The 22146-nt window shown below is 37.2% G+C and overlaps 1 long non-coding RNA gene across 2 annotated transcripts in view; it reads right to left on the reverse strand.

The window, feature by feature from the left end:
- Positions 1-1161: 1161 nt before the first annotated feature.
- Positions 1162-22146, reverse strand: part of LOC121337349 — an 87111-nt gene continuing 66126 nt past the window's right edge. The window contains exons 4-6 of one of the 2 annotated variants that reach the window (XR_005952885.1): positions 14503-14612; positions 1947-4067; positions 1162-1645 (exon numbers count right to left, since the gene is read on the reverse strand). This is a non-coding gene — a long non-coding RNA (uncharacterized LOC121337349). Of the gene's footprint in view, positions 4068-14502; positions 14613-22146 lie in introns of both variants that reach the window. The other variant, XR_005952883.1, reaches the window with a different exon arrangement.

The raw sequence follows: 22146 nt of genomic DNA on the forward strand, positions 1-22146 counted from the left end.
AGAAACTTTTCTGCCTAGTGAACTCTTCCCAGTTTCTACCTATTTTGGTTGGTTTCCAGCTTTCCAGTGCTCAAAAATAACTCCCTTAATCTGACCTGAGCAAGGCTGATGCACTTTTGTCAGTCTCTTGAGTGGGTAAGTCTCAGGTACATCCAGCATAATCCAGCATAATAATCCAGGGTGATATTTTGTTTTGATCCACAGCTGAATTCAGTACCAGAAAGCCACCAGAGTGGATCAAAAGTTCTCTTTGAGTTCACACGAAGAGTTCATAACTTTGAATTTATTTTTTTTAAAATTTGTTCCTAGATTACTGGAAAGTGTTACTAAATATTCATTGAGAAACAAGCTGGGAATTATCCAAGAAGAGGAGGGAGGCTCATTGACTCTTGCTCCTTTGCTCTGATTTGTGCTGAACCATTGCCAAGCTTTAACTTTACAAGGTTTATTTTTATCGATTTCCAACAGTAAACAGTGGGAACATCTTCAATAAAAGATTTACAGTGCATCATGAATAAATACAGCTCCCTACCACATATTATATTGATCTATTCCCAAATGCTACTGAAATAGCCTATAAAACCCCAAATGAAGTCAAGTGATGGAGAACTTCCTCTCTCTAGTGACAGATGCATATGACTGTTGTGTCTTCAGAAGACAATAAAAGGGAAGGGAGTGACTCTGCTTCTTTAACCATATCTTCAACAGCCCAGTTAAATCTGTCAACTCAATGTAATCCACATAAATAACGAATTTGGGAACCAAGGGAACTGCTGGTGTGTCTGAAGATTCCCATTCTTTGAAGCTGTCTCTCCTGCTGCAGTCAGACCATAATTAGTCACAGAAGGCCTTGTTGTAACTAGTAAATGGATGGACCAACAAGGATTTGAATAGTCTGGTTCTGGCTGAATATATGCCTGGAGCCCTGAATATTCTCAAATGGGTGGGTGAGATGTAAATCACTAGTCATCTTATAAAATACAAATAAATCTGACTTCTATATTAAAAAAAAGTCAGTTTTTAAGACCATCATGTAGTTTCTGCTGAAATAACCTCCTGAAGTGTGATCTGAAGTGTAAATTTTTCCAAAAATCCTTCTTCCATTTCTACTCTGTTTTCAATCTAATAGAATGGTTCAATAATTGGTGTCTTCTTTCTGGTCAGAAGGATGATGAATGTAGCCCTAAAGGTTGGAAACTAATGTGTACAAGTCTGCTGTAGAAAATTAATTTAGGGCTTTGCTTTCTAAGCAAGTTACTCTTACAGCAGTCAGCTGAGTGCTTGCTGAAACTGTGAAGAATTAAACATTGCAACATTGTTCCATCCTGATTCTCCACTGGAAAAAAAAGGCAATAGATTGGAAACATCAAGTCTGGGGTTTTACTGGTACTTTGGAGTCAGGAACTGAGTTTTCTTTGAATTTCAAAGGCAGTTTGTAGCTTTCATTGAGGGCCTTCTGAAAAGGCTGGTTTATGGTTTTTGTTTTTGTTCCCCCAGTGATATCTAAACTGAGTAATAAAATAATTGCTGGCATACCGGTTTATTTACAATGTTGTACTCAACAGTAAACAGAAGGCATGCTGATCCTTCCATCCTTTAATCTTTGTGTTTTTACTGTGTCTTCAGCGTGCTCCTCAGCTGGGTCCTGGTAGAACAGAGGAAAGGGCTACATGGTAAGGACAGGCAGAGATCCACAGAAGGCAGCAAACTCACTTCCTTCCCATTACAGAGAGGAAGTAAAGGAATAAATTAGGCTGGAAAGAGTCATGGCCTTTGTGGGACCAAAAGCACACAACTTACTGTATTGAGGAGAGGGACAGAGCTGCCAGAAATGTCAATGCCACTGGACAAGAAAAAGCAGATCTCACAGGGGTGAACAAATGGGTGGATAATAGCTGCTATACAAACCTGGAAATGGCACAGAATAACATGGACAGGAGACTTACATGTTCATGAGACTATAGGGATGTTTTGTTTTTTCCAATGTGTTAGGTTAATGCATCTGTAGAATATCTTCCAGGAATAGTTTGCATACCTGAAGAAGAAAATTTCTCTTTAGGAGGTAATTTCTGCATATGTGCTGTGAAATGAAACATCGCAGGATCCAGGCATCAGATGGATTAGTCATGTTGATACCTCACACCTGGAAACAAAAGCTAAGATTTTGGAGGTCAAATAGATAAACTTTGAAGATCAGAATAACATCACTGTTTTGGTTGTGCTCGGGTGATAAGCCTACTGAATACTTCCTGGATGTGTCCTGTTGGTGGCCTTTGTTTCAATGCCAGTTGCACTACAGTGAGCACTAACCCTATCACTAAGTTCCTAGTTTTCCATAAACTAGAAGGGTATTTCCTGGAAAAGACTTGTTTACATCTTTTGTTTTCTCCATTTGAAATTCTGTCCTTAAGCCATAAAATATTCATTTGCTACGTATAGTTGTTCAAAACATTATCTTCTGAAGATGGCTCAGTAAATCATGGATCTTCAGAACACTTTAATAGCTTAAATATGGCCATGTCAAGAATGTAAGGGAAACATTGTACCTGCATGGTCACTGATGTAACAGAAGCTTCTTCCATGATTGGTTAGGCTAAAACTGCTGTCTGCTTCTATTTCGTAAGATTTCTTTGACAATTGAAGTGTGATTGTGCAATCTGGACTTCACTGTCAATATACAGTCCCAAAATCTCTACAAATACATGTTGGAAAAATGATGGGCAAACAATTGTCTTTTTGCAAGATTTATGTTTTGGAGACTCCCAGCTGGAAAATGCCCAGGCAGGCACAGGAACACCTGAGCAACTCCTCTTTTGGCTATGGTTTACCCTCATAAGCTGTGCTATAACAGTGTCTTGTGCTAAGCTATTGAAAGTCTGACCCCTAGAATCACAGAATAGCTCGGGTTGGAAGGAACCTTAAAGATTATCTGGTTCCAGTCCCTCTGCCATGGGCAGGGACACCTTCCACTACACCAGGTTGCTTCAAGCCCCATTCCACTGGCTCTTGAACAATTCCAGGGATGGGGCTTCCACAGAGTCTCTGGGACACCTGTGCCAGTGCCTCACCACCCTCTGACCCATGATCCATGCTCTCAGTGAGCTTCTGAGGTAGGCTCTGAGACTGAATAGAAAAGCTGAATGTTATGGGAAGTCACAGAAGGCTAATGGAACATCAGACTGGTATGGTTTGGATCATCTCTGTTCTGTGCAGGGATCTATGCTGACTTCTTGTCTACCCTCAGGAGCAAGACAAAGCCATGAGTGAAGGATGTAATGACAGTTCTTAGATCACTTAGGGAATGTTCAGGACATGCATGCATATGTGGGTTTTTGTTCTGAAACAGGCAGTGACAAGCACACAGGTCTTACACTGGAGGCAATGACGCCTGCTGGAAAGAGCACACAGTTCCTTCAGGCAGGGTGGGTAACAGTGTGGAAATAACTGTTTTGAAAGCTCAGAGCTCTCAGGGCTTTCTAACTTGGTAGTGATAAACTGCTGGCTGAAAACATTTCTCTGTATCTGATCTTTCAGCTGTACGTATTTACATTTCTTGAGATCTGGGACAGCCTAAGCGAATACTGTACTGGAATTGGAATGAGCTCACTACCACCTTTCCCCATCCCTTTTTAAGAAATAAAAAGGGAATCTCTCTTCCATAGGAAAAGAAGCAGTGGTACCAATGATCTAACATGTTCTCATAAAACACCTTGTGACCAAAAGGAATCAATGAGTGACTAAAATAGAATACACAAATCTCTGTGACAGTTGGTAGGCTTTAACACATTACAAAACCATTTCAGTGCTTGAAAGGAAGAGGTACAACTTTAAAAATATTCAAAATGTTCTGGTGCAAACAGTCACACTTCCATGTGGATGAAAGAAGCAGGTGAATTGCAATACAGAAGGAAGTTTTCTCTTTTTTTTTTCCTCTTTGAGTCTTGTGCTGCTTTGCTGGAGGGCATGTAGGCCTGCAGGGTTGGAAAGCCTATGGTCTTGTGATGCCTGTAGTTAGCAACTGGTATTTTCTTGTCTTGAGGATCTAAGAAGAGTGCATACAACCCTGTCTATACAAAGAGAATGCAAAGCATTGAATAGGTCATTTGCTTCAGAAAACCCATAAATACTTTTTATCAAGATGTCTGTCTCTGGAAATGTCACTAGTGCATCATATCTAAATTCCTTTCTAGATGTCTGTGACAATGCTTACCATTTCAAATTAGCATTTGCAATATTAACTAATAATACTCTAGAGAACCTCATTTTCATAAGGGAATTCTTTCTGCAGCGGAGATAAAACTTCAGCATCTTTTTGCTCTAGGTGTCAATATTTGCTGTCATTTGAGACAGCTTTCAGAGTCAATTAGCTTGGGAAAGACCTCTGAGATCAAATCCAACCCATGACCAACTGAACACCACCTTGTCAACTGGACCATGGCACCAAGCGCCACATCCAATCTTTTCTTAAACACCTCCAGGGATGGTGACTCCACCACTGCTCTGGGCAGCCCATTCCAATATCTAATCACCCTTTCTGAGAAAAAATTCCTCCTAATGTCCAACCTAAACCTCTCCTGGTACAGTTTGAGGCCATTTCTTCTCATCCTGTCACTTGTTACCTGGAACAACAAACAGGTTCTCTGCAATTACCTAAATGACTGTTGTAGCACAGTGTCAGTCAGCCTCCCACGGTGTCAGTCTTTTCTCCCAGATAACCAGTGACAAGGTGAGAGGAAATGGCCTCAAGTTGTGCTAATGTAGGTTTAGATTGGATAGTAGGAAAACTTTCTTCACAGAAAAGGCGGGTGGGCATTAGAACAGATTGCCCAGGGAGGTGGTGAAATCACCATCCCTTGGAAACCTCAAAAGGCATGTGGGTGTGGCACTTGGGGATATGGTTTAGTGGCAAGTATGGTGGTGCTAGGTTAATGGTTGGCTAGAGATCCTGGAAGTCTTTTCCAGCCTTAATGCTTCTGAATCTGTGAGATGCTGAAAAATACAGGAAGTTCCCATCTCTGTAAGGTGCCCTAGTGTGAACCACACCTACTTCTACTGGTGTAGGATGTCCAGCTAAACAGAACTGTACAGAACCTTTCAGTCTTCTGGTTCTGACTAAGCACAGGAGTATTTTATATGGAACTAGTCCTACAGGATGTTGGAAGCTTATAAAAAATTATCTCTGACTACCAGCAGAGTAGAGAATGTTTGAATCATTACTGAAGGCCAGACACTCATTAAGTTTATGAGGGGTGATTCTGAGCCTGATTTGACAGTGAGGAGCTTGATTTTTCTGATGAAGCTCAAGGATTCAAAAGTGATTCAACCTTGCTATAAATTTGGTGCCACATTGTTACTGATAATTTCTCTAGAATTATGGCTACCAAGGAATCCAAGAACTGTAGACCAATGTATCATGAAAATTCCAGCTCTGTGTGATTGGATTGCCTGGTGTTCCCAGGTCTGAACTGTGCTTCAGAAGAATTTATGTAGGATAAAATCAGGATCTGTTTTGCAAATGTTCTGTTCCTTTTCTCCATCTAATTAAGGTCTAGCCATGTTAGGAGACTTGCTGACAGCCTAGGACAAGAAGTTAGAAAAGCAAAAGAGCTCTGGTCTTTCTCAAGTGTTTCTGCTCAGACAAACTAGAACCAGAGGCCAGGTGCCTGTATCACTTGTGACATCTTGAGGCAAGATGTTTCACTTGCTCAGCCTTCTTAGAAGATACATGTGATGCTCATCAACTCAAGTTAAGTGTATCTTATGTAGACAGTCTTTAATGACACCACAACATTACACAGCAAATGTTTGAATACTAGGGAGGTCATGCTCATTCATGGGGTATGCCCAGACATGGAATTCTTCCTAGGCTGAAGCAATTTTTCCAACCAAAGCGAAAAAAACCCCAAACCCAACAAACCAGAGATGCTACGGTTTCTTAACTAAACCACATCTTAACAGTTACTGAAGTGTTAATATAAACAAGTAAGAAAGTAAAGTAAGAAAAAACTAATGAAGATTAGTGAAAAATAAAATTACTACTCACTGGCTAATGAAAAGCTCTCTGTAGCCACTGGCAGCCTGAAGAATGAGGGGATGGTTTAACACTGCACTTGCACAAAGAAATGCAGCTATTGCTTTCACAGGTGCTGATGAAAAATGTTCTGCTCTTGATACTCATGGGTACCAAAGGCTGCATGCAGCACCTCTGTATCAATGCACAACACACACACACAGAAGAATTACAAGTATTCTTAAAGATGTTAGAATTCAGGGGGATATTTTTTAGTTTTGTCTATGTAATATCCAGAAGCAGATGAAAGAAGGTGTCACAGGTAAAGAAGTTTTATATAAATTATTTGGTTTTAACATCCTATCTCAAGGATGTGCCTTATGGGGATTCACAGTAGTTTCCCCAGGCCTAGGTGTCTCAAAAGAAAAGCCTATTGAAAGCCTGAGAAACTCAAACACCATAAATCACCAGGACCAGGTGCTGTTTTTAAAAGAATCCTGCAGTACAGAATAAAAAACTAGAGATAAAATTAGGATTCTGTAAATTACAATTAAAAATGTCCACTGCTCTGGACAATTGTTCACAAAGAGAAAAACTGCAATTTTAGAGGAAAGTGAGATACACTCATAGCAAAAGGTAGTGCTTTTCTCAGGCTACTTACTTTATGCCTGAATAAGCATAAAATAATGGGATCACAATATAACAGCTCTGAAAGTTATCTGTATGTTCTAAGTGACTAGAATTATTTAAACAAACGAAAAATTAAAGATACTCCAAGAACCATGAGGAAGTCCTGAAGTTCAATCCTAATTTGGGAATGGAACAACCACTCCTCAGAAGAGGAAGAATATTTTAATTTTTCTGAACAGGGTAAGTTATTTGAATCTTCTTCAATCTAGAACAGGCTCTTACCTATGCTGCTAATTTATGGGGGGGGGGAATGTAAACTCTCCTGTAAAGAAAAACCCAAACTAAAACAAAAAACCTCTGAAACCCAAAGACTCAAAAAGCTGCTTCAAACACAGAAAGAAAGCAGTTTGGGGGTAGATTGCAGAAAGGAAGAGATGAGTCCTCTTGCTGGCTGCTGAACAGCCATGAAATTCTTCAATGCTACTCCCTGCTTTCCATCTTCAGCAGATTTAGAGAACGTAGGAGAATAAAGCAGTTTAAAGCCACCTTTACTGGTGCTCTCTTCAGCAATAAAATCCAGAATTTGGCATAATAGAGGACTGTGATGTAATTCACAAATACTTCATTATCTCAGTGTTCATCTACTGGAAACATAAGGTATTCCTTTAGTGTGCTTTAATGGGTACTTATATTTATTGTATGCTGACTTTACCATTACTTCAGGAAACATCTTAGGAAAAGAATATGGAACATGCAAGGAACTGCACAGTTAGTCCAATAAAAGCAAATTCCACTACCCTTTGAAATCCTACCTGCAGCTTGCTTTCATCTGCTAACATCAATAGTTATCACTGCCAACAACCTTTGAACAAAATAGTTATGTGACTTTTTTGCACATATCCTTGATTTAACAGGAAAGATGGGGAACATCTGTGGGCAACTTCCACTGGGTATTTTTTCAAAAGCAGGAGATGTGAACTTGAATCTCCTCAGGCTTCTGAAACCCAAGTTTTCTGTTTTGTGGAAGAGTTCCCTTGCCTTGGGATTGTTTCAGCTAGTTTAAAACTCTTCTGAGGGATTTTAGCAAGTCATGACAATTTTAAACCAGTTCTCTGTTCTGTCCCCATCTTTCCCACTCCCCCTTTTCAATCATAGCATGTACCCTCATGTTTCTGCCAGCTGTTCCAAGACATCTGATCACTGATTTTTTTAATGTGTTCTAGGAGTGAGAAAAAGTCCTCCAGCACTCTGGCTTCCTAGGCATCATGCTAGTCTTCTGTGCTGTAGTACAAAACTAACTGTCACATCAGTTTCTCTAGCACTGTTGCAGCTATGGATTTTCAGATCCAATTCCTTAAACGAAGATGAGTCGTTATAACCTTGGCCATACCTGATGCAGAAAGAGAGCTTCTGTATTATCTTAGAGCAGAAAATCCTGTACCTCTGTGGCAGAGTTCTTTCTAGAATCCTCGTATCACCCAGTACTACATTTCATACAGTACCTACAGCATTCCATCACTACAAGGATATACAGTGACCATTACAAGGGAGATTTTAGGTTCTCTTTACAAACTCTTTGGGGAAAAAAAAAAAGCCAAAACACCAAAAATGCCTAATAAGTCAAAAATGCCTAAAATGCCTGCAATTGTCAGCATGAAACATTAATTTCATTTTGAATAAGAATTTCTTCAGTTTCTCAACACATGAGAAAACAAACTACAAGTATTCTGCTAGTTGCATTGGTAGCAACTTAAAACACAGGAAAAAAACATCTTAAAGCAAAGCAAATGTGATAAAAAAAACCACCCAAGACTCTTGGTAAAACTGTACCTTGTTAAATAGAAGCTCTCATAAATGTGCCTGCAAGAGAGACTCAGTCATTAAATAAGGCTGTACCTGGTTAGTTCACTGCCAGCTTAAAAACTTGAGTTTTAAACCCCTGCATTCTGGACAGAACTAGATCTAAATAATTTGCCTTAGTCAGGCTGTGAATGTGATATTAAAGCATGCTAGTCATAAATTTTATCACAAGGACAAAGCACTGTTCTACGTTTTTACTACAGCAATTTAGAAATAAATTTCTATAAAGGCATTAAGAAACTGTGTGCAGGCACTCTAACCAAGCTTTAACATTTCTTCTACATAAGAGATAAAGCTTGATTCAAAGGCAGCTTTTTCAAGCACACACATTTTTCTTCTCCTTCCACTTTCTCTATTTGTGATATGGGATCGAAAAAAATTGCTTGTTGAGTACAATGAACAGCTGAATTCAAGCACAATTCCTTTCTAGAACCTCCACAGCAATACAACCAACAGGGGGCTGTCTGGCTACACGATGTTATCAAATCTGCAGTGAAATCCTCTCCCTGACTGTGCAACCTACCACTCCTGCACATTTCCTAAAATTCGTTGAAGAACAAGTCATTTAACACATCTTGTACCTCCAAAACATTTGAGTTCTTGTACCTCTTTGTCTCATACTATTGGAAATTTCATATTTTTGATCTGGAAGTTCCATTGTAGATGGATAATATAGCTATAGTGTATTTATTGATGTGTCAGCAACATACTGCTTTTTGGAAAAGGGGGAGGCTCTCACATTGTCTTGATAATAGGAAAGGCATATCACAGCTGCTTCCAGATGCTAAGACACTATATGAGCACTTTTGTGCTGGTTTCATATGTTGATACTAATCTTCTGTACAAGAAAAGAGATAAACCAAAATGTTTTTAGATTTGATATTGATTTAAAGAGCAGATAGATAGGCAAAGTCTGTCTGTAGTAGTGTCAAGAAAGGAAGAATTAGGCTCTGAATATTCCTTACAGTGATTTAAACAATGTAAATGGACTTTAAAACTGGAGTACCAGTCTCAGGAGTGAAGGGTGCTTTCCTCAGTGCTGGCACTATTACTTACAGTTACTTAGCAAGCACATTCAGCTGGCTGAGCTTACCAAAACCTAACCTAAAATCATTCAGTGAAACCACAAAAGACATGAGAGCCAGGGTAATAATGAAGGAAACAAGAAAACTCGTTCCCAAACTTGTCTGGCTCAAGAATCACAAGGCTGTAGAACCATAGTCTTATCTTACTGACTATTCTAGCTGGTCAAATAATATAACCCCTGAAGCTCTTCCTTTGCCTTTATTTCAATAAAACATTAAAAATATATATATTTGAGACTTTCTATGCTATAATTTATGCCTTATATACTTCAAATTTTATAATACTTAAGGGTTTTTTGAGTATTTGTTGAGAAATTCCAAAATGTTTTACTTTTAAAACCACTTAAAAGTATAAAACCTGCTAACAGAAGGTTCTTTTATGGGCAATAAAGCCACATACTTGCCCTGCAGAAACATAGGGAAATGAGAAGCTTTCTATCCATGTCTGACCCCTATGGCTATAAAAAGCAGAAGAAAACACTATGGATATGTTATTCCTATCTCTCAAGAGAAACTAAACCTTCACCTACAATGCACTGTATACTTTAGACTGAAGATCCAAAGTAGATAAATGCTATAATTAATATGTCATTTCAGAACTTTTGAACATAAAAGTTCAAATCTTACATTAAGAGGCAGAAGCAATATAAGAAATTTAATTTTATTTATCAACAAATACAGAGCTATTAATTATAAGTGAGTAAAACATGGAAAAAAAAGAGTTGCACCTGATCACCATCAAATAGCTTCTAACAAAAATAAACTATTTAGAGTGAAAAATAAGTACTCTGATGATTATCTCCCTCACAGAAAGATGAGTAATGTCATTCATGCCATTGCATTTTTCCAGCATTTTTTCTTATTTCTCTTTGTATTTAAATATTTTATTTTGATACATTTACAACTGCCACCTTAGCAAGGAGATTCCCATATATCTCAGACATAAGTTTTCCTTCAAATGCATTTTAAATGTTTTGTTTGTGTTTTACATGAAGAATTGCTGCTGCTGTTAAACTGGTACAATAGCAACTCACCACTTTGGGCATATTTCTATAATTTCTTGTGACTTCTGTGACAATAGGTTACAATGAAGATAAAGGGAGTCTAAACACTTCAACTATTACTGCTAATGTGGTTACCTGGTTAGAAGAGATTTTCCCCAATACTCAAGATACCATGACTAAGGGAAAAGCTGAAACATTTTCAGATCACTGTATCCAAATTTCTAGTACAGACAACTCTCATTTACCAAAGTGTGCCATCGGCACATTTTGAAGAAAATGGTGGTAGAAGTCCTAAATACTTAGTTATAAGTAACTTCATATTTTTGGAGATGCAGTGCTTACCACTGTACATTAAGAAATTGTTGCAATTTAAATAGCTCATTCTTTCTGTAAAATAGATCTTCACAGGTAAATTTATTGTCAAATATGCTGAAGTTCAAACGTGTACATTACCTTTACTACATAGAACATTTTGCACAATGTTGATGATGTTACTTACAAAAATGACAAGCAAAAAATGGCACACACAGGTGTTTAATAATGAGTTATATTTGCAAAATCAATCAGTGAAAAGACAGGACACAAATCCAAGTATTTTGGAGTTCACAAGACTGCAGAAATAGACCATGAACAAACAGCACAGAAACTCTGCTTCCCAGCCTGAGCTGGTAACAAGGAAAGTTGATTGCAGATCTGGTCTTTAACAGATAGACAGTACTCACCTCTTCCTCCCAAATCAGAATTAATAAATGCCACAGAAAATTCCACGAGGCATTTCTGTAGTACAGCTACTAAACAAAAGTAGCTAACAGCCCTTCAAGGTATGTGCCCATTGCCCTACTTTAAATGTGACACAGAGGTGTAGAAACTATTATAGTATGGAACAGTTTGAAGTTCTTTTTAAGAAGACAGGAGACTGTCAGCAGACATAACTTCACAGAGTATTTTAATTCTAATGACAACTCCTAAGAAGCTCAGCTACCAATATGAACCACCAGTGTTTTTTCAGACGTGAATCTTAAATCAGACACCTCTAAAGTAAAGCACAATATACGCGCTACAGAAACAATGGCCTGGTTACTTGTCCAGCATCACGTGAGAATAAAGGCAGAAAAATAAACACCACATCCAATTCTTAGGAATTCTCACTTGATATAACCATGAAGACGTGCTTTTCTCTACTTGCAGCCATTTGTTCCATTGCCTAGAGAATTTTTTACTAATTTCTGCAGCACCTATAGCAACATCAGGCTTCTTGCTTGCACAGCCCACCAGCGTCCTCCCCAGCCCAGCACCACAGGCTGACCCTATCAATAGACTAAACACTCTGTGATCACAAAGATTGCTTATAGCATACTGACACAAGGGGGCAAATGAAGATTGCAGAATCTTAAAGCAGGAGTTATCTAACTTCTTAATGTTTCATTTTGTGATCTTCTTGTTCTTTTTACAGTTATTATCTTGTGCTTTGTTTTTCCCCCCTCAAAAAACATTTCCTCCTTTGAATTCTAATTCCCCTTATTAGATGAAGCATTTTATTTACTTCCACAAAGACGATGAGAGAACTGAAGAATCTTTCACATGAAGAAAGGCTGAGTGAGCTGAGACTCCAGCCTGGAGAAGAAAGGGCCTGTGTTTGTGTGATCTCAGCAATTTCTAAATGACTGCTGGTGGGGGTACAGCAGAGTAAAGAAGACATAGCCAGGCTCTTCTCTGTCCAGAAACAGGACAAGAGGCCGCAGGTAAGAAATGAAGTGTGTGAAAGTCTAGCTGAACAGAACAGGCTGCAGAGTCTCCATCCTTGAATATATTCAAAATGGACTGGACATAGCCTTAAAGAAATGACCCTGTTTGAACTAGAGATCTCCCTTACAACCTCAACTACTCTTACTTTGAGAGTTCTTTTCAGGACCAAAATCCATGAAGTAGCTGAGGGTACTAATAGGCTTACTCTCTTCTCTGTGGAATACAATGAGGGGGGTGAAACATGGGTGATTTCCCATATGAGAGCAAAAGCTGCTACTTAGCAGTCTGTATTCCCTTCTGGATGTGAAGTGCAGAGCATGCCAGTGAATGTCAGGAATCATCTGAGGAGTACAAGCCTCTTTCCCTAAGCCTGACTCGTTCTCTTTGTCTCAAGCCAGATCCCCTCTGTCAGGCTGCTGCTTCTACCAATTTCAATAAACAAACAAGCCCCCAAATCTTTGCCCGATGTATTTCAATCCTTCTGATTTTCCAGTTCATCAGATCTGTCCTTCCTGTATCTGTTCTCAGCCAACCTTTTAACATTGCACTTTCAGACATGTTCCTAAAACTAGCTGTCTTCACTCATATACAGCCATTAGCTCAGTTTATTTTCAAGCAACCCTATCATTTCTTGCCTTTTTATGTGAATTAAGCATCTTTTTCCCATACAGTTCCTAAGCCTAGCAAAAAATAAGTGCCTGAACTGAAAAGAGTGAGCCTTTCTTTCTTACATCAGGCACAGTCCTTAGGACCCCAGAGCTGCAACATGAAGTGAGTTTAATCCAGCCACAGTCTCTGGCACCACCCATACAGGCAAACCTCGGGAAAATATAACTAATATTAAGCCACCTGTGAACCATGTGAGAAATGTAACATCCTTTTCAAAGGTTTAGGAACTGAATCATTTGAGTAGGCCTTCATATGCACTTGAAGCAGTTTTCTTATCCAGACAGGAACTTTGGTTCCTCAGTTGAACTCTGGTTCTGCAAATGCTCAAACTGTGTTTTCACCATGTCACTGAACTATTCTATGCTGCTAGGGCCACCGAACAAGGCGCTCCAACCTTTGCCCTTCTGCTTCTTCCTGCTCCCTGCTATTTCCTGCCCTTGTGCCAGTGATAGGAGTTTGCATGATGAACCAGAAGGAAGCACAGTCTGTTTCACTCTTTGCACAAAGACCAACATGAGCACAATGAAGTACTCAGGAACAGTTTGGCCACTGGACTTAGACAAAGCCATGCAAATAGACTTATTTGTTGCATGCTCTCAAGTGTCTGATCAGCTCTTTAGACTCACATCTACTCATGGAAGTCTCTGGGAAAAATCCTGGGTACATTAAAACACCAGATCTACAAGAGCAACTGGATGGATGGGCCTCCTTGAAGCAACAGTGAAAAAAAGCAAAGACCTATAAGGTCTTTCCAAGCATTTCTAAGTCTTCAAATGGCTGAAGTGTATGTGCAGATCTTCAATATTTAGCAGTTACATAGTGCTACCTAAAGAAAGTCAATGAGAAAGCTATCCAACTTTGAGCCAGATAATATTTTTTTTTAAGTAGCCAGCCTCATTTTGGTCATGTATCTTAAGAGAAATGTAGTAGGTAAATGTGCACACAATGTAAATGTGCTTTTCTTTATGAAAAGCTGTAGACTATCTAATGCTGCATAGCTGTGCTATTGAGAACTGCTGAGGTCTGAACTAAATTGGAAATTTTACCTATTAGTAATTTTGCCTGTTCAAATTCATAGCAGTAGTAGAAAATGAGAGTGTGATTTTTACCAGTCTGAAATTCTGAAATATGGTCAAATAATGCCAAATAATGAATTATAACAACTTGGATTCATATTAATCTACATCGTGTTTGTACCTGTGCAACTGCACCAGTAGTTCTATGAAGGCTAAAATCAAAACAAATCTGGAGTGCAGATAAGCTTTTTTCCTGCTTTTAAAATATCTATATGATATATTAACTTGACTCTGTGAACACCTATTTGAAAAAAGTATGTGTATTTTAAATGGTAAAATACAACAGGGCTAATAAAATTAGATTAGCAAGTGATACTGAGTCATGATAGTGAAGAAAATAAAATCTTAAAAGGAAACACACTTTCAGAGCTGTATCTAAAATTAGTGACATTTACATAACCATTAGTCTACATTTGACTCACCACACAGTTCTCGCATACAGCTTTTAAAAGGAAAGGAGCCTAAGTAATTTCCATTCTCATTGCAGCAATTTCAATCATCTCAATGAAAGATTCTCCTGTAAGAGAAAAATCTTAGTGGAAGAGGAGAAAAAAAATTAGTTAATTCACAGTCAGATATGCAGTTTAAACTTCTAACCATAAAACTGTCTATAGCCCAGTGGTTAAAGAAATGAAGTGGTTAATAAGTTTTGTTAAAAAAACTGGAAGGCACTTTTTATATATGAGCTCTCTTTGTTAAAAGAATGACCAAATACTTCCCAGCTCCACTAATTTAGAAAAGATTGGAAAAATGAACACAGTTTTAAGCATTTTAATAAAGAAATGTGTTGACAATTAAAGTAACATAATTTTTATAGTTTTTAAATATATAAACACACTTACCAAAGCATTGTTAAACAGGTGCAGCTTGAGACGGCTCCTTTAGAAAGTTCAGTTTTCATATAAACCAAAGCAAAATTATATATATATATATATATATATATATATATGTCTATACTATTTACCATCAGATACTATGAAGCTCTAAATATAGTTTCTGAATAAATGAAAATACAAAAAAAAGCTAAGAAAGTGTTCATAAACAAACAATATATAAATTCATAGCAACAAAAAGGCATAGGGAATACATGCAATGTCCTGTTCCACGACTCGCGTGCAGAAGTGGCTAGCCTTACTTCAGCAGCACAGTTAATACTGGAGATATTTACAGTCTTAACACCAATATTTACGTGCTGCTAAAGTATGACAGACATCAGCATCACAAGAATGACTAATACATAAGTGGTATGTCTCTTCAGGGTGATGAAATCCTTGTATTTTTGAGGCAGCACAATATGGCCTGCACCTTTTCAAAACCCACAAACCATTATGTGCTGCTACGTTATGCCAAGGTGTCTACCACACTTCAAGGAAACAGAAACATACTCTGAGCTGAATGCAGAATTTTCTTATTGAACTTCAGCTTTCATGTAGTAACATCAGTTGTATTAATGAGCCACAAAATGTTTAGAAAACATCTGTCCATTGCCAGGCTGACTATTTATGGTGAAGCTCTAGACTTTATTATCACCTGTGCATAATATCTTAATGAGACATGAACCACAAACTGGACAACTGTGTGTCTAGTTAGAGGAACTAAAGATTATGCAGACGTTTATTTCAAAGGAAAGCAAAAAAATCTGGGTTATTTTCTAATCTGACTATTTGTCATCTGGAAACTCAGATGTGAAAAGAAAACCCCAACAACTTTCATATGTAAGAGAATAAGAGCTAATTTCAAAATAAGCTTTTGTGAACCATTCTATCAGTCCTCAAGCCATCTGTTAGCTCTGCAGCTTACCCTTGTTAGCTCTGCAGCTTACCCTTCCTGTAACTTTTGGGCAGACAGACTCAAAAGAGCCTTACTTAATTTCAGAGGCAAAAAACAAACAAACAAAAAAAACCCCCAAAAACCCACCCCAAAACAATTGCTAGCAAGAATAGTAACTTAACTGTTATTATGGGCAGGAATTCCTCTGCCCCCAGCCTAGAACTGACCATGCTGCTTTACTTGATGTAGGCAAGAGATGTAGAATTCACGGCCCTGTTAGGCATCGTTTTCTTAGACGAAAGAATGCCAGAGATTTCAGTGTGTACAGTCCTTTTACTGCTTCCCTAGATAACATGAATTATGCTTTCTTTTATGTTTTTATACTAAACTATTAAGACAAAAGCTACTTACACAGCACGGACCCAATATGCCACTCCATTGCAATAAGCCTTCTAGACATGACAAACAGCTTCTAGAAATTAACAGGGCTATCTGGAAGCACAAAAAGATTTGGCAGGCCATGTGGGGGAAAGATTTGGGAATTTTCTTTTCTCCCTTCCTACAGTAATACAGCAGGGCAATATCTCTAGAAGAGTCCTTTACCACAAATGTGCCAATTAAAGTGAGATTGCCAATGTAAATTTACAGGTAACAGCAGCAACACTTTTTATACAGTTTATCCAGGTAAGAATGCTAACTTCATGAACTACATCAAAGAGCCATTTCCAGTATATTTTATACATGCACAGGTCTATTTACACTTATTCCCATCCCACCTATTACTACCTATGTTTGTTTTTTTTTAAATCAGACAGCTAAAATAGGCAAACTAAATTAAATAGGCACAACTTACCCAACTTACCATGGTGAATTAAAGCAGGAGTGCTAAGTCAAAATAAACCTATATTGTAAACGTGTGCTCTGACAGTTGGTCTCCCCCCTGAAGAAACTGTGCTAGGCATAAACCAAGAGAAGAAAAAGTAAAGACAAAATCTGCACCATATACATATGTGTATATATATACACACACATATATATATATATATGTGTAATGTAGAAACTGTATATATAAAGATAGATGTGAGCAAAAATGCTAGTCAGCAGTAAAAGATTTACTTCAACTTTTCTGGAAAAAGAATATGAAAAATATTCTCTAGCAAGAAAAAAAATTGTTTTGTAGTTGTAGATTCACCTTAAAAGAGTACAAGAAAACTACTTAAATTAAGACAGCTGCAACATTTAATACCTTTGGAAGTGCATTTCTCATTTTTACATTCAGGCCAAATTCTTCGTTTGAAACTCCATGTGTTTAACAGACACTATTCTTTCAATTGTCTGGTTGATTTCAGGTTCTAGCTTAAGTATGGAGTGGTTTTTTCCTGTTCTATAACTAAATCCCTTTAAAATCAAACTATACACACCATGAAATGAAGACTTGGCAGAACTATTATGTTATTTTCTACAGAAAGTACATTAGTAAGAAAAATTGCAGGTAATTCCACCCACTCATACAAAACATGAACACAAAACCTTGCATGAATTACAGGATTCCAGACTGTTTGAGTTTTTATTTTTTTATTTTTTTTAAATGATTTTGGAAGGTGTTTTGTAGTTGGGGTTTTTTTTTTAACTTTACTACAAAATGTCCCAAAAGAAACCAACCAACCCAAAACTCAACACAATGAGACTGTATGTTTTCTACACTATTAAAATATATATAATCTACACAGAGAATAAGCAAATTATCACTTAAAATTGAAGGCAGTCTATGTGACAGAAGGGGCTGGGGAACGGGAAAAGAATGAAAGGAGGAAATCTAAGATAAGAAGTGTAGCTGAGCTAGGAATCTACTGAAATCCAGGAATGTCTGCACAAAGCTGTGTACCATTATGTTTTGGTCATAAAGTCAATATAGTTGTTACCATGAGTGCTTCTCCTACCTCCATCCTTGTGTCTTAAATCTGTGGATGAGAGACAGATAGACAAAGAAGACCTCAATAAAAGCTGGGAATCATGTATGCAAGAAGCTCCATTACATTTCCTAAGTCCCTAAAAGCAAGAGCTCTGCTGAGGAAGAAGGATTCTGAAGATGCAAAACTGAAATTCCACAGAAGCAGCTCACATATACAAGTCAGGAATGCTCTTTGAAAAAAAAATGTACTGGAACTGTTAAAAAAAAGAAAGGAAAAAAGAGAGAAGCATATGTGTATATGTATTTGCCCTTGTTTTAGCAATTAAGAGTGCTCCCAAGCAATGAAGGAGCCTTTCCTTGATTTCAGTATTTCTTAGTTGATTTATCAAAGACCAAGCCCAATATAAAATATCATTTTCGGTTTTTATTGTTTATAGTTCAGAGTTTATGACAACACCAAGCCAAACTCAATGTTTTCTGATCCTATGAAAACCAGCTACAAGTCAATTCTGGCTACTATACATACTAATAAGCTCCTTAAATGCTACTATAACTACTAATAAGTTCCTTAAACCTCAATGTAACATATTACATGCAGAAGGTACCACTAGGCCTGCAATCTGACAGACAGGCCAGTGACTCAGAGACACCAAGGACTTGGTATTAAACACTGTATGTTGTCTCTAATACCAAAGAACGTGATATAAAATTAAATATTTACCTCATGCCTTTTGGTCATACAAAAAAAGCACTCCCTTGACGCTTCTTGGGCAGAAGCTCTTCCTCATCAATAGTGTTATACACCATTGCTCACAACCATATTCCATTGTTTTAGTTCCTTACTCATATATTATAAAACACAGATCCAATATGAAAGCAAGGCTATTGTTTCACTGTTCATTGTGACCCTTTCCCAAACTTATTTCAGATTAAAATTAGAAGACTGAACATGAACCTGAACGACTTAAGTGTTCCACAGTGTAAAAGCATTACATCTGTCCACCAGTGCTACTCTCCTGCACAGCCCTGACACCAGCAGTTACACATGTCCATATCTCAGTTTTCCCAGGTTAGCTTAGTTTAACCAGAAATGAGACAGGGTTTGCACTGAGATGGCACAGCGTGAAGTGGAGCACCTTTGACAAGTGTGTCCTGCTCTGTGCATTCCATTAATGGAGTAACTTATTTCTATGTTAGACAGGACATTTTGCAGTGTAGCTTTTTGGACAACTGCTGGTAAATTTGCCAAGATCTCCTCTCACAGTTCAGTGCCACTAACACACCACTAACTATGAATACACATAATGGCAGTTCAACACTGGAAAATACTTTTAGAGTTTTATTGAATTAATCTGGGAAAAAGACAGAGATAATCTCACTGTTCACTACCAAGAAATCGGAACACTTCCATTCTCTAAGATTCTCAGATGTAAAAGTGTATGTAGCTGTATCTTTCTTATACACTGTTTACACCCCTCTCTCCAAGTTAAAACAATAGTTTCATTTTATTTTTGTCATATGCTTACTCAACACAGCAGTATTTGTAGTGCAGACATACTAGAATTTATTACTCTTGTTCGTTCTCAAACCTAAGATTGAGAAGTATATTATTTTACTCCTACCTTTTTGCTTCTTTGTTAAGGAACTGTCTTTCCATCTAATTTGTGGTGTCAGCAGCTTTTAAAGTGATATGCATGTATTTTTTAAAAGAAGAAAAGATTCCACTGAAATATTTCAGAACATTAACTTTAAAGGTATCAGTGTACTTTTGCCTACTATTCCATTATTATTTGGTTCAGGCATAACCTACAATACTCAGTTAATTCACTCCACTTAATTGAGGTTACTGTCTGGTCAGAGGAAGAAGAATTAAGAGAATAAGCTATATACCTTGATTGGTCTTCTCCTGAAGTAACAGTGAGATTTTTAATTGCTGTTTAAGACTGCAGTTCTAAAAAGAAAAAATAAAATTAAATAAATTTTTAAAAATCTGTCTCTCAACCAGCAATTTCATTGCATGTGTTCGTTTGGTTTTTTAAAATTAAATAACTTTAACACAGGAATAAATTTGCCTCACTTCACCTCAAACAGGTGCAGTAATCCAGGACCAAGCTTATACACACTCTTCATGTATAACAGATCCTCCCATGCCTACTAGCAAGCAGCTGAATATGTCTAAGACTATTATAAAGTTGTGAAGAAAATAAAAAAAAGTCACAAATAATGCTTTAAATAATTCTCTGAACAAAAGATGAATATTTGAACAGAGATAACTAACACCAATTTAGAGTTTTGGTAGCACAAACTTTGACTAAAAAAAAAAATAATCGTGTGTTCACTATTTCCTGATTATGTCAACAACACTCCCCATACAACCATGGCAAAAGACTGGGAGAACTAAATTTTTTGCAATGTGAAGTATTAATAACTAAAGTAAAGCAGATGACTGCTGATTACTGAAATTTACTGCTACTAAATTTGGAGAATCTATATCATGTGTCCAGCCATCTCTCCAAGGATCGTGAACAAACAGATTTAGACTAGCTGGAGAACTACTGCATAAGATAAACATGAAATAACAAAGCCAGCTAAAAATAAAAACCAGGAAGTAAAACCATTGAGAAATTCAGAAGTACAAAAATACCTAGAAATTTAGAAGTGCAGTTAAGGACTCTCAGCATCAAATTCTCTTTTACACCCTTTTTACTTAATCTAAGACTCCAACTACTGCCTATACTAGCTTGACACATGTATTAATTTGTATGAGGTGCACCCCTCCGCCCACTGCACTCAGGAAGACAAACCAAAGTGAAGACTGTTACTTGGTTCTGCAATATTGATGCTTCTATTGGAGTGATGAATAGCAAACAGAATGCAATGGATTTCTGTGAAAGGCAAGAAACTAAAGGTAGTCAAGTTCTGACTTAAAAATGGACATACTGTACTTGTTCATAGCTTGCTAGCTAAAAAAAGCATACGAGAAGCTGATATAGCACTCAAAAAATTTATCAATGTACTGTTCGGTATATTATCATTGTATTTTAGAATCAATTGCAGCTTAAAAATAAAACTGAGTAAGATTAACCCCTCCCAACTCTTTTCCCAGCCTCTAAAAAGTTTTTTGTCACAAGTTGATGCATTAATTAGATTGCTATATGAAACATTTTACAGGGAACTTGTAAAGTAACAAGCTCCAAGTTCTAGCAGAGTTTGTAAAAGCTGCATTTCAGAAAAGCTTTCCAGACCCCTCTTGACTGCACTGGTATAACTTGCACACAACTTTTAAAAATCTGTCTTCCCTGCACCTTTGGCAAGCACACAGGAAGAAAAACTGTGTGAACACTTTCAATCTGTACCAGCATTCTTTCTGCTTGAAAGGACACATACAAAATTAAGAAAAACGAAGAAGCTATTTTCTAAGTTCAACAAAGTTCTATATTTCATTATAGTAGTAATTAAAATGTTCTTTCCCCCAATTTTATCACAAAAAATATTAAAACTAAATATAGTGTTTCCATCAAAAAGAAAGCCAGATCTGTCTTAGAATATAATCTTCAGTTTCTGTATGACAATTTCAAAAATTTTCTAACCCCTTTTCAGATTAAAGAAATTATTAAAAAAGATAAATATTTTCAAGTTCTCCAATAAATGTAGGCTTAGATTATTACACTATTACATTCAGAAAAGATTATCCTATTATTATAGCTAAAGTTTCCAAAACCTGAAATATATAGAATCATTAGTGATAAAAGAAAATGTGACAATCCCTCTCCAAACAACAATAACCGTCCAATACAAACCAGCTACATAATATAAAGTTATTAAGACAGGGAAACAGATTCTCCTTTTAAACACAAATTTAAAAAACCCCAAAACTTTAAAATCTATCAGCTATTGGTTCTCTCTATTCATTATTTTGCTGGTTTTCTTACCAAAAAAAAATAGTTTTATGAAGTTCTCAGGAGACTTGTTCTTGTAACAGTCACAGGCCTTGTGTAAAATTTTGTGCTCCCCTAAGCTGGCACAGCCTTTTATGAAAGAAGGCCATGCAAGTACTGTTGTTTTAATCTTCTAACTCTAGAATGTATAGCAAAGCATTTCTTGTCCTCAATAGAATTTGTGCAGAAACGCTGGTGGTCTGCACACAGGATCAATTTCCAAAGTACTTCTAGGAAAGTGAAAAATATATTGGTCACTATATTAGCCAGACTGTCTTCCTAGTTGCTGTCTTATCTCAAATTGGTGAATAATCACAAACCATAGGCCAGAAACAGAGCAACATTTTTTTTAACTGCCTTATATAAAAATAATAACTATTTACAGCATGCCAAACCACAAATCTTAAATTGAGATTTTGTTACATCTCAGTATTGTATGGGACTAT

Source organism: Onychostruthus taczanowskii, unplaced genomic scaffold, assembly GCF_017590055.1.
Source record: "Onychostruthus taczanowskii isolate IOZ18803 unplaced genomic scaffold, ASM1759005v1 scaffold26, whole genome shotgun sequence".
NCBI lineage: Eukaryota > Metazoa > Chordata > Aves > Passeriformes > Passeridae > Onychostruthus > Onychostruthus taczanowskii.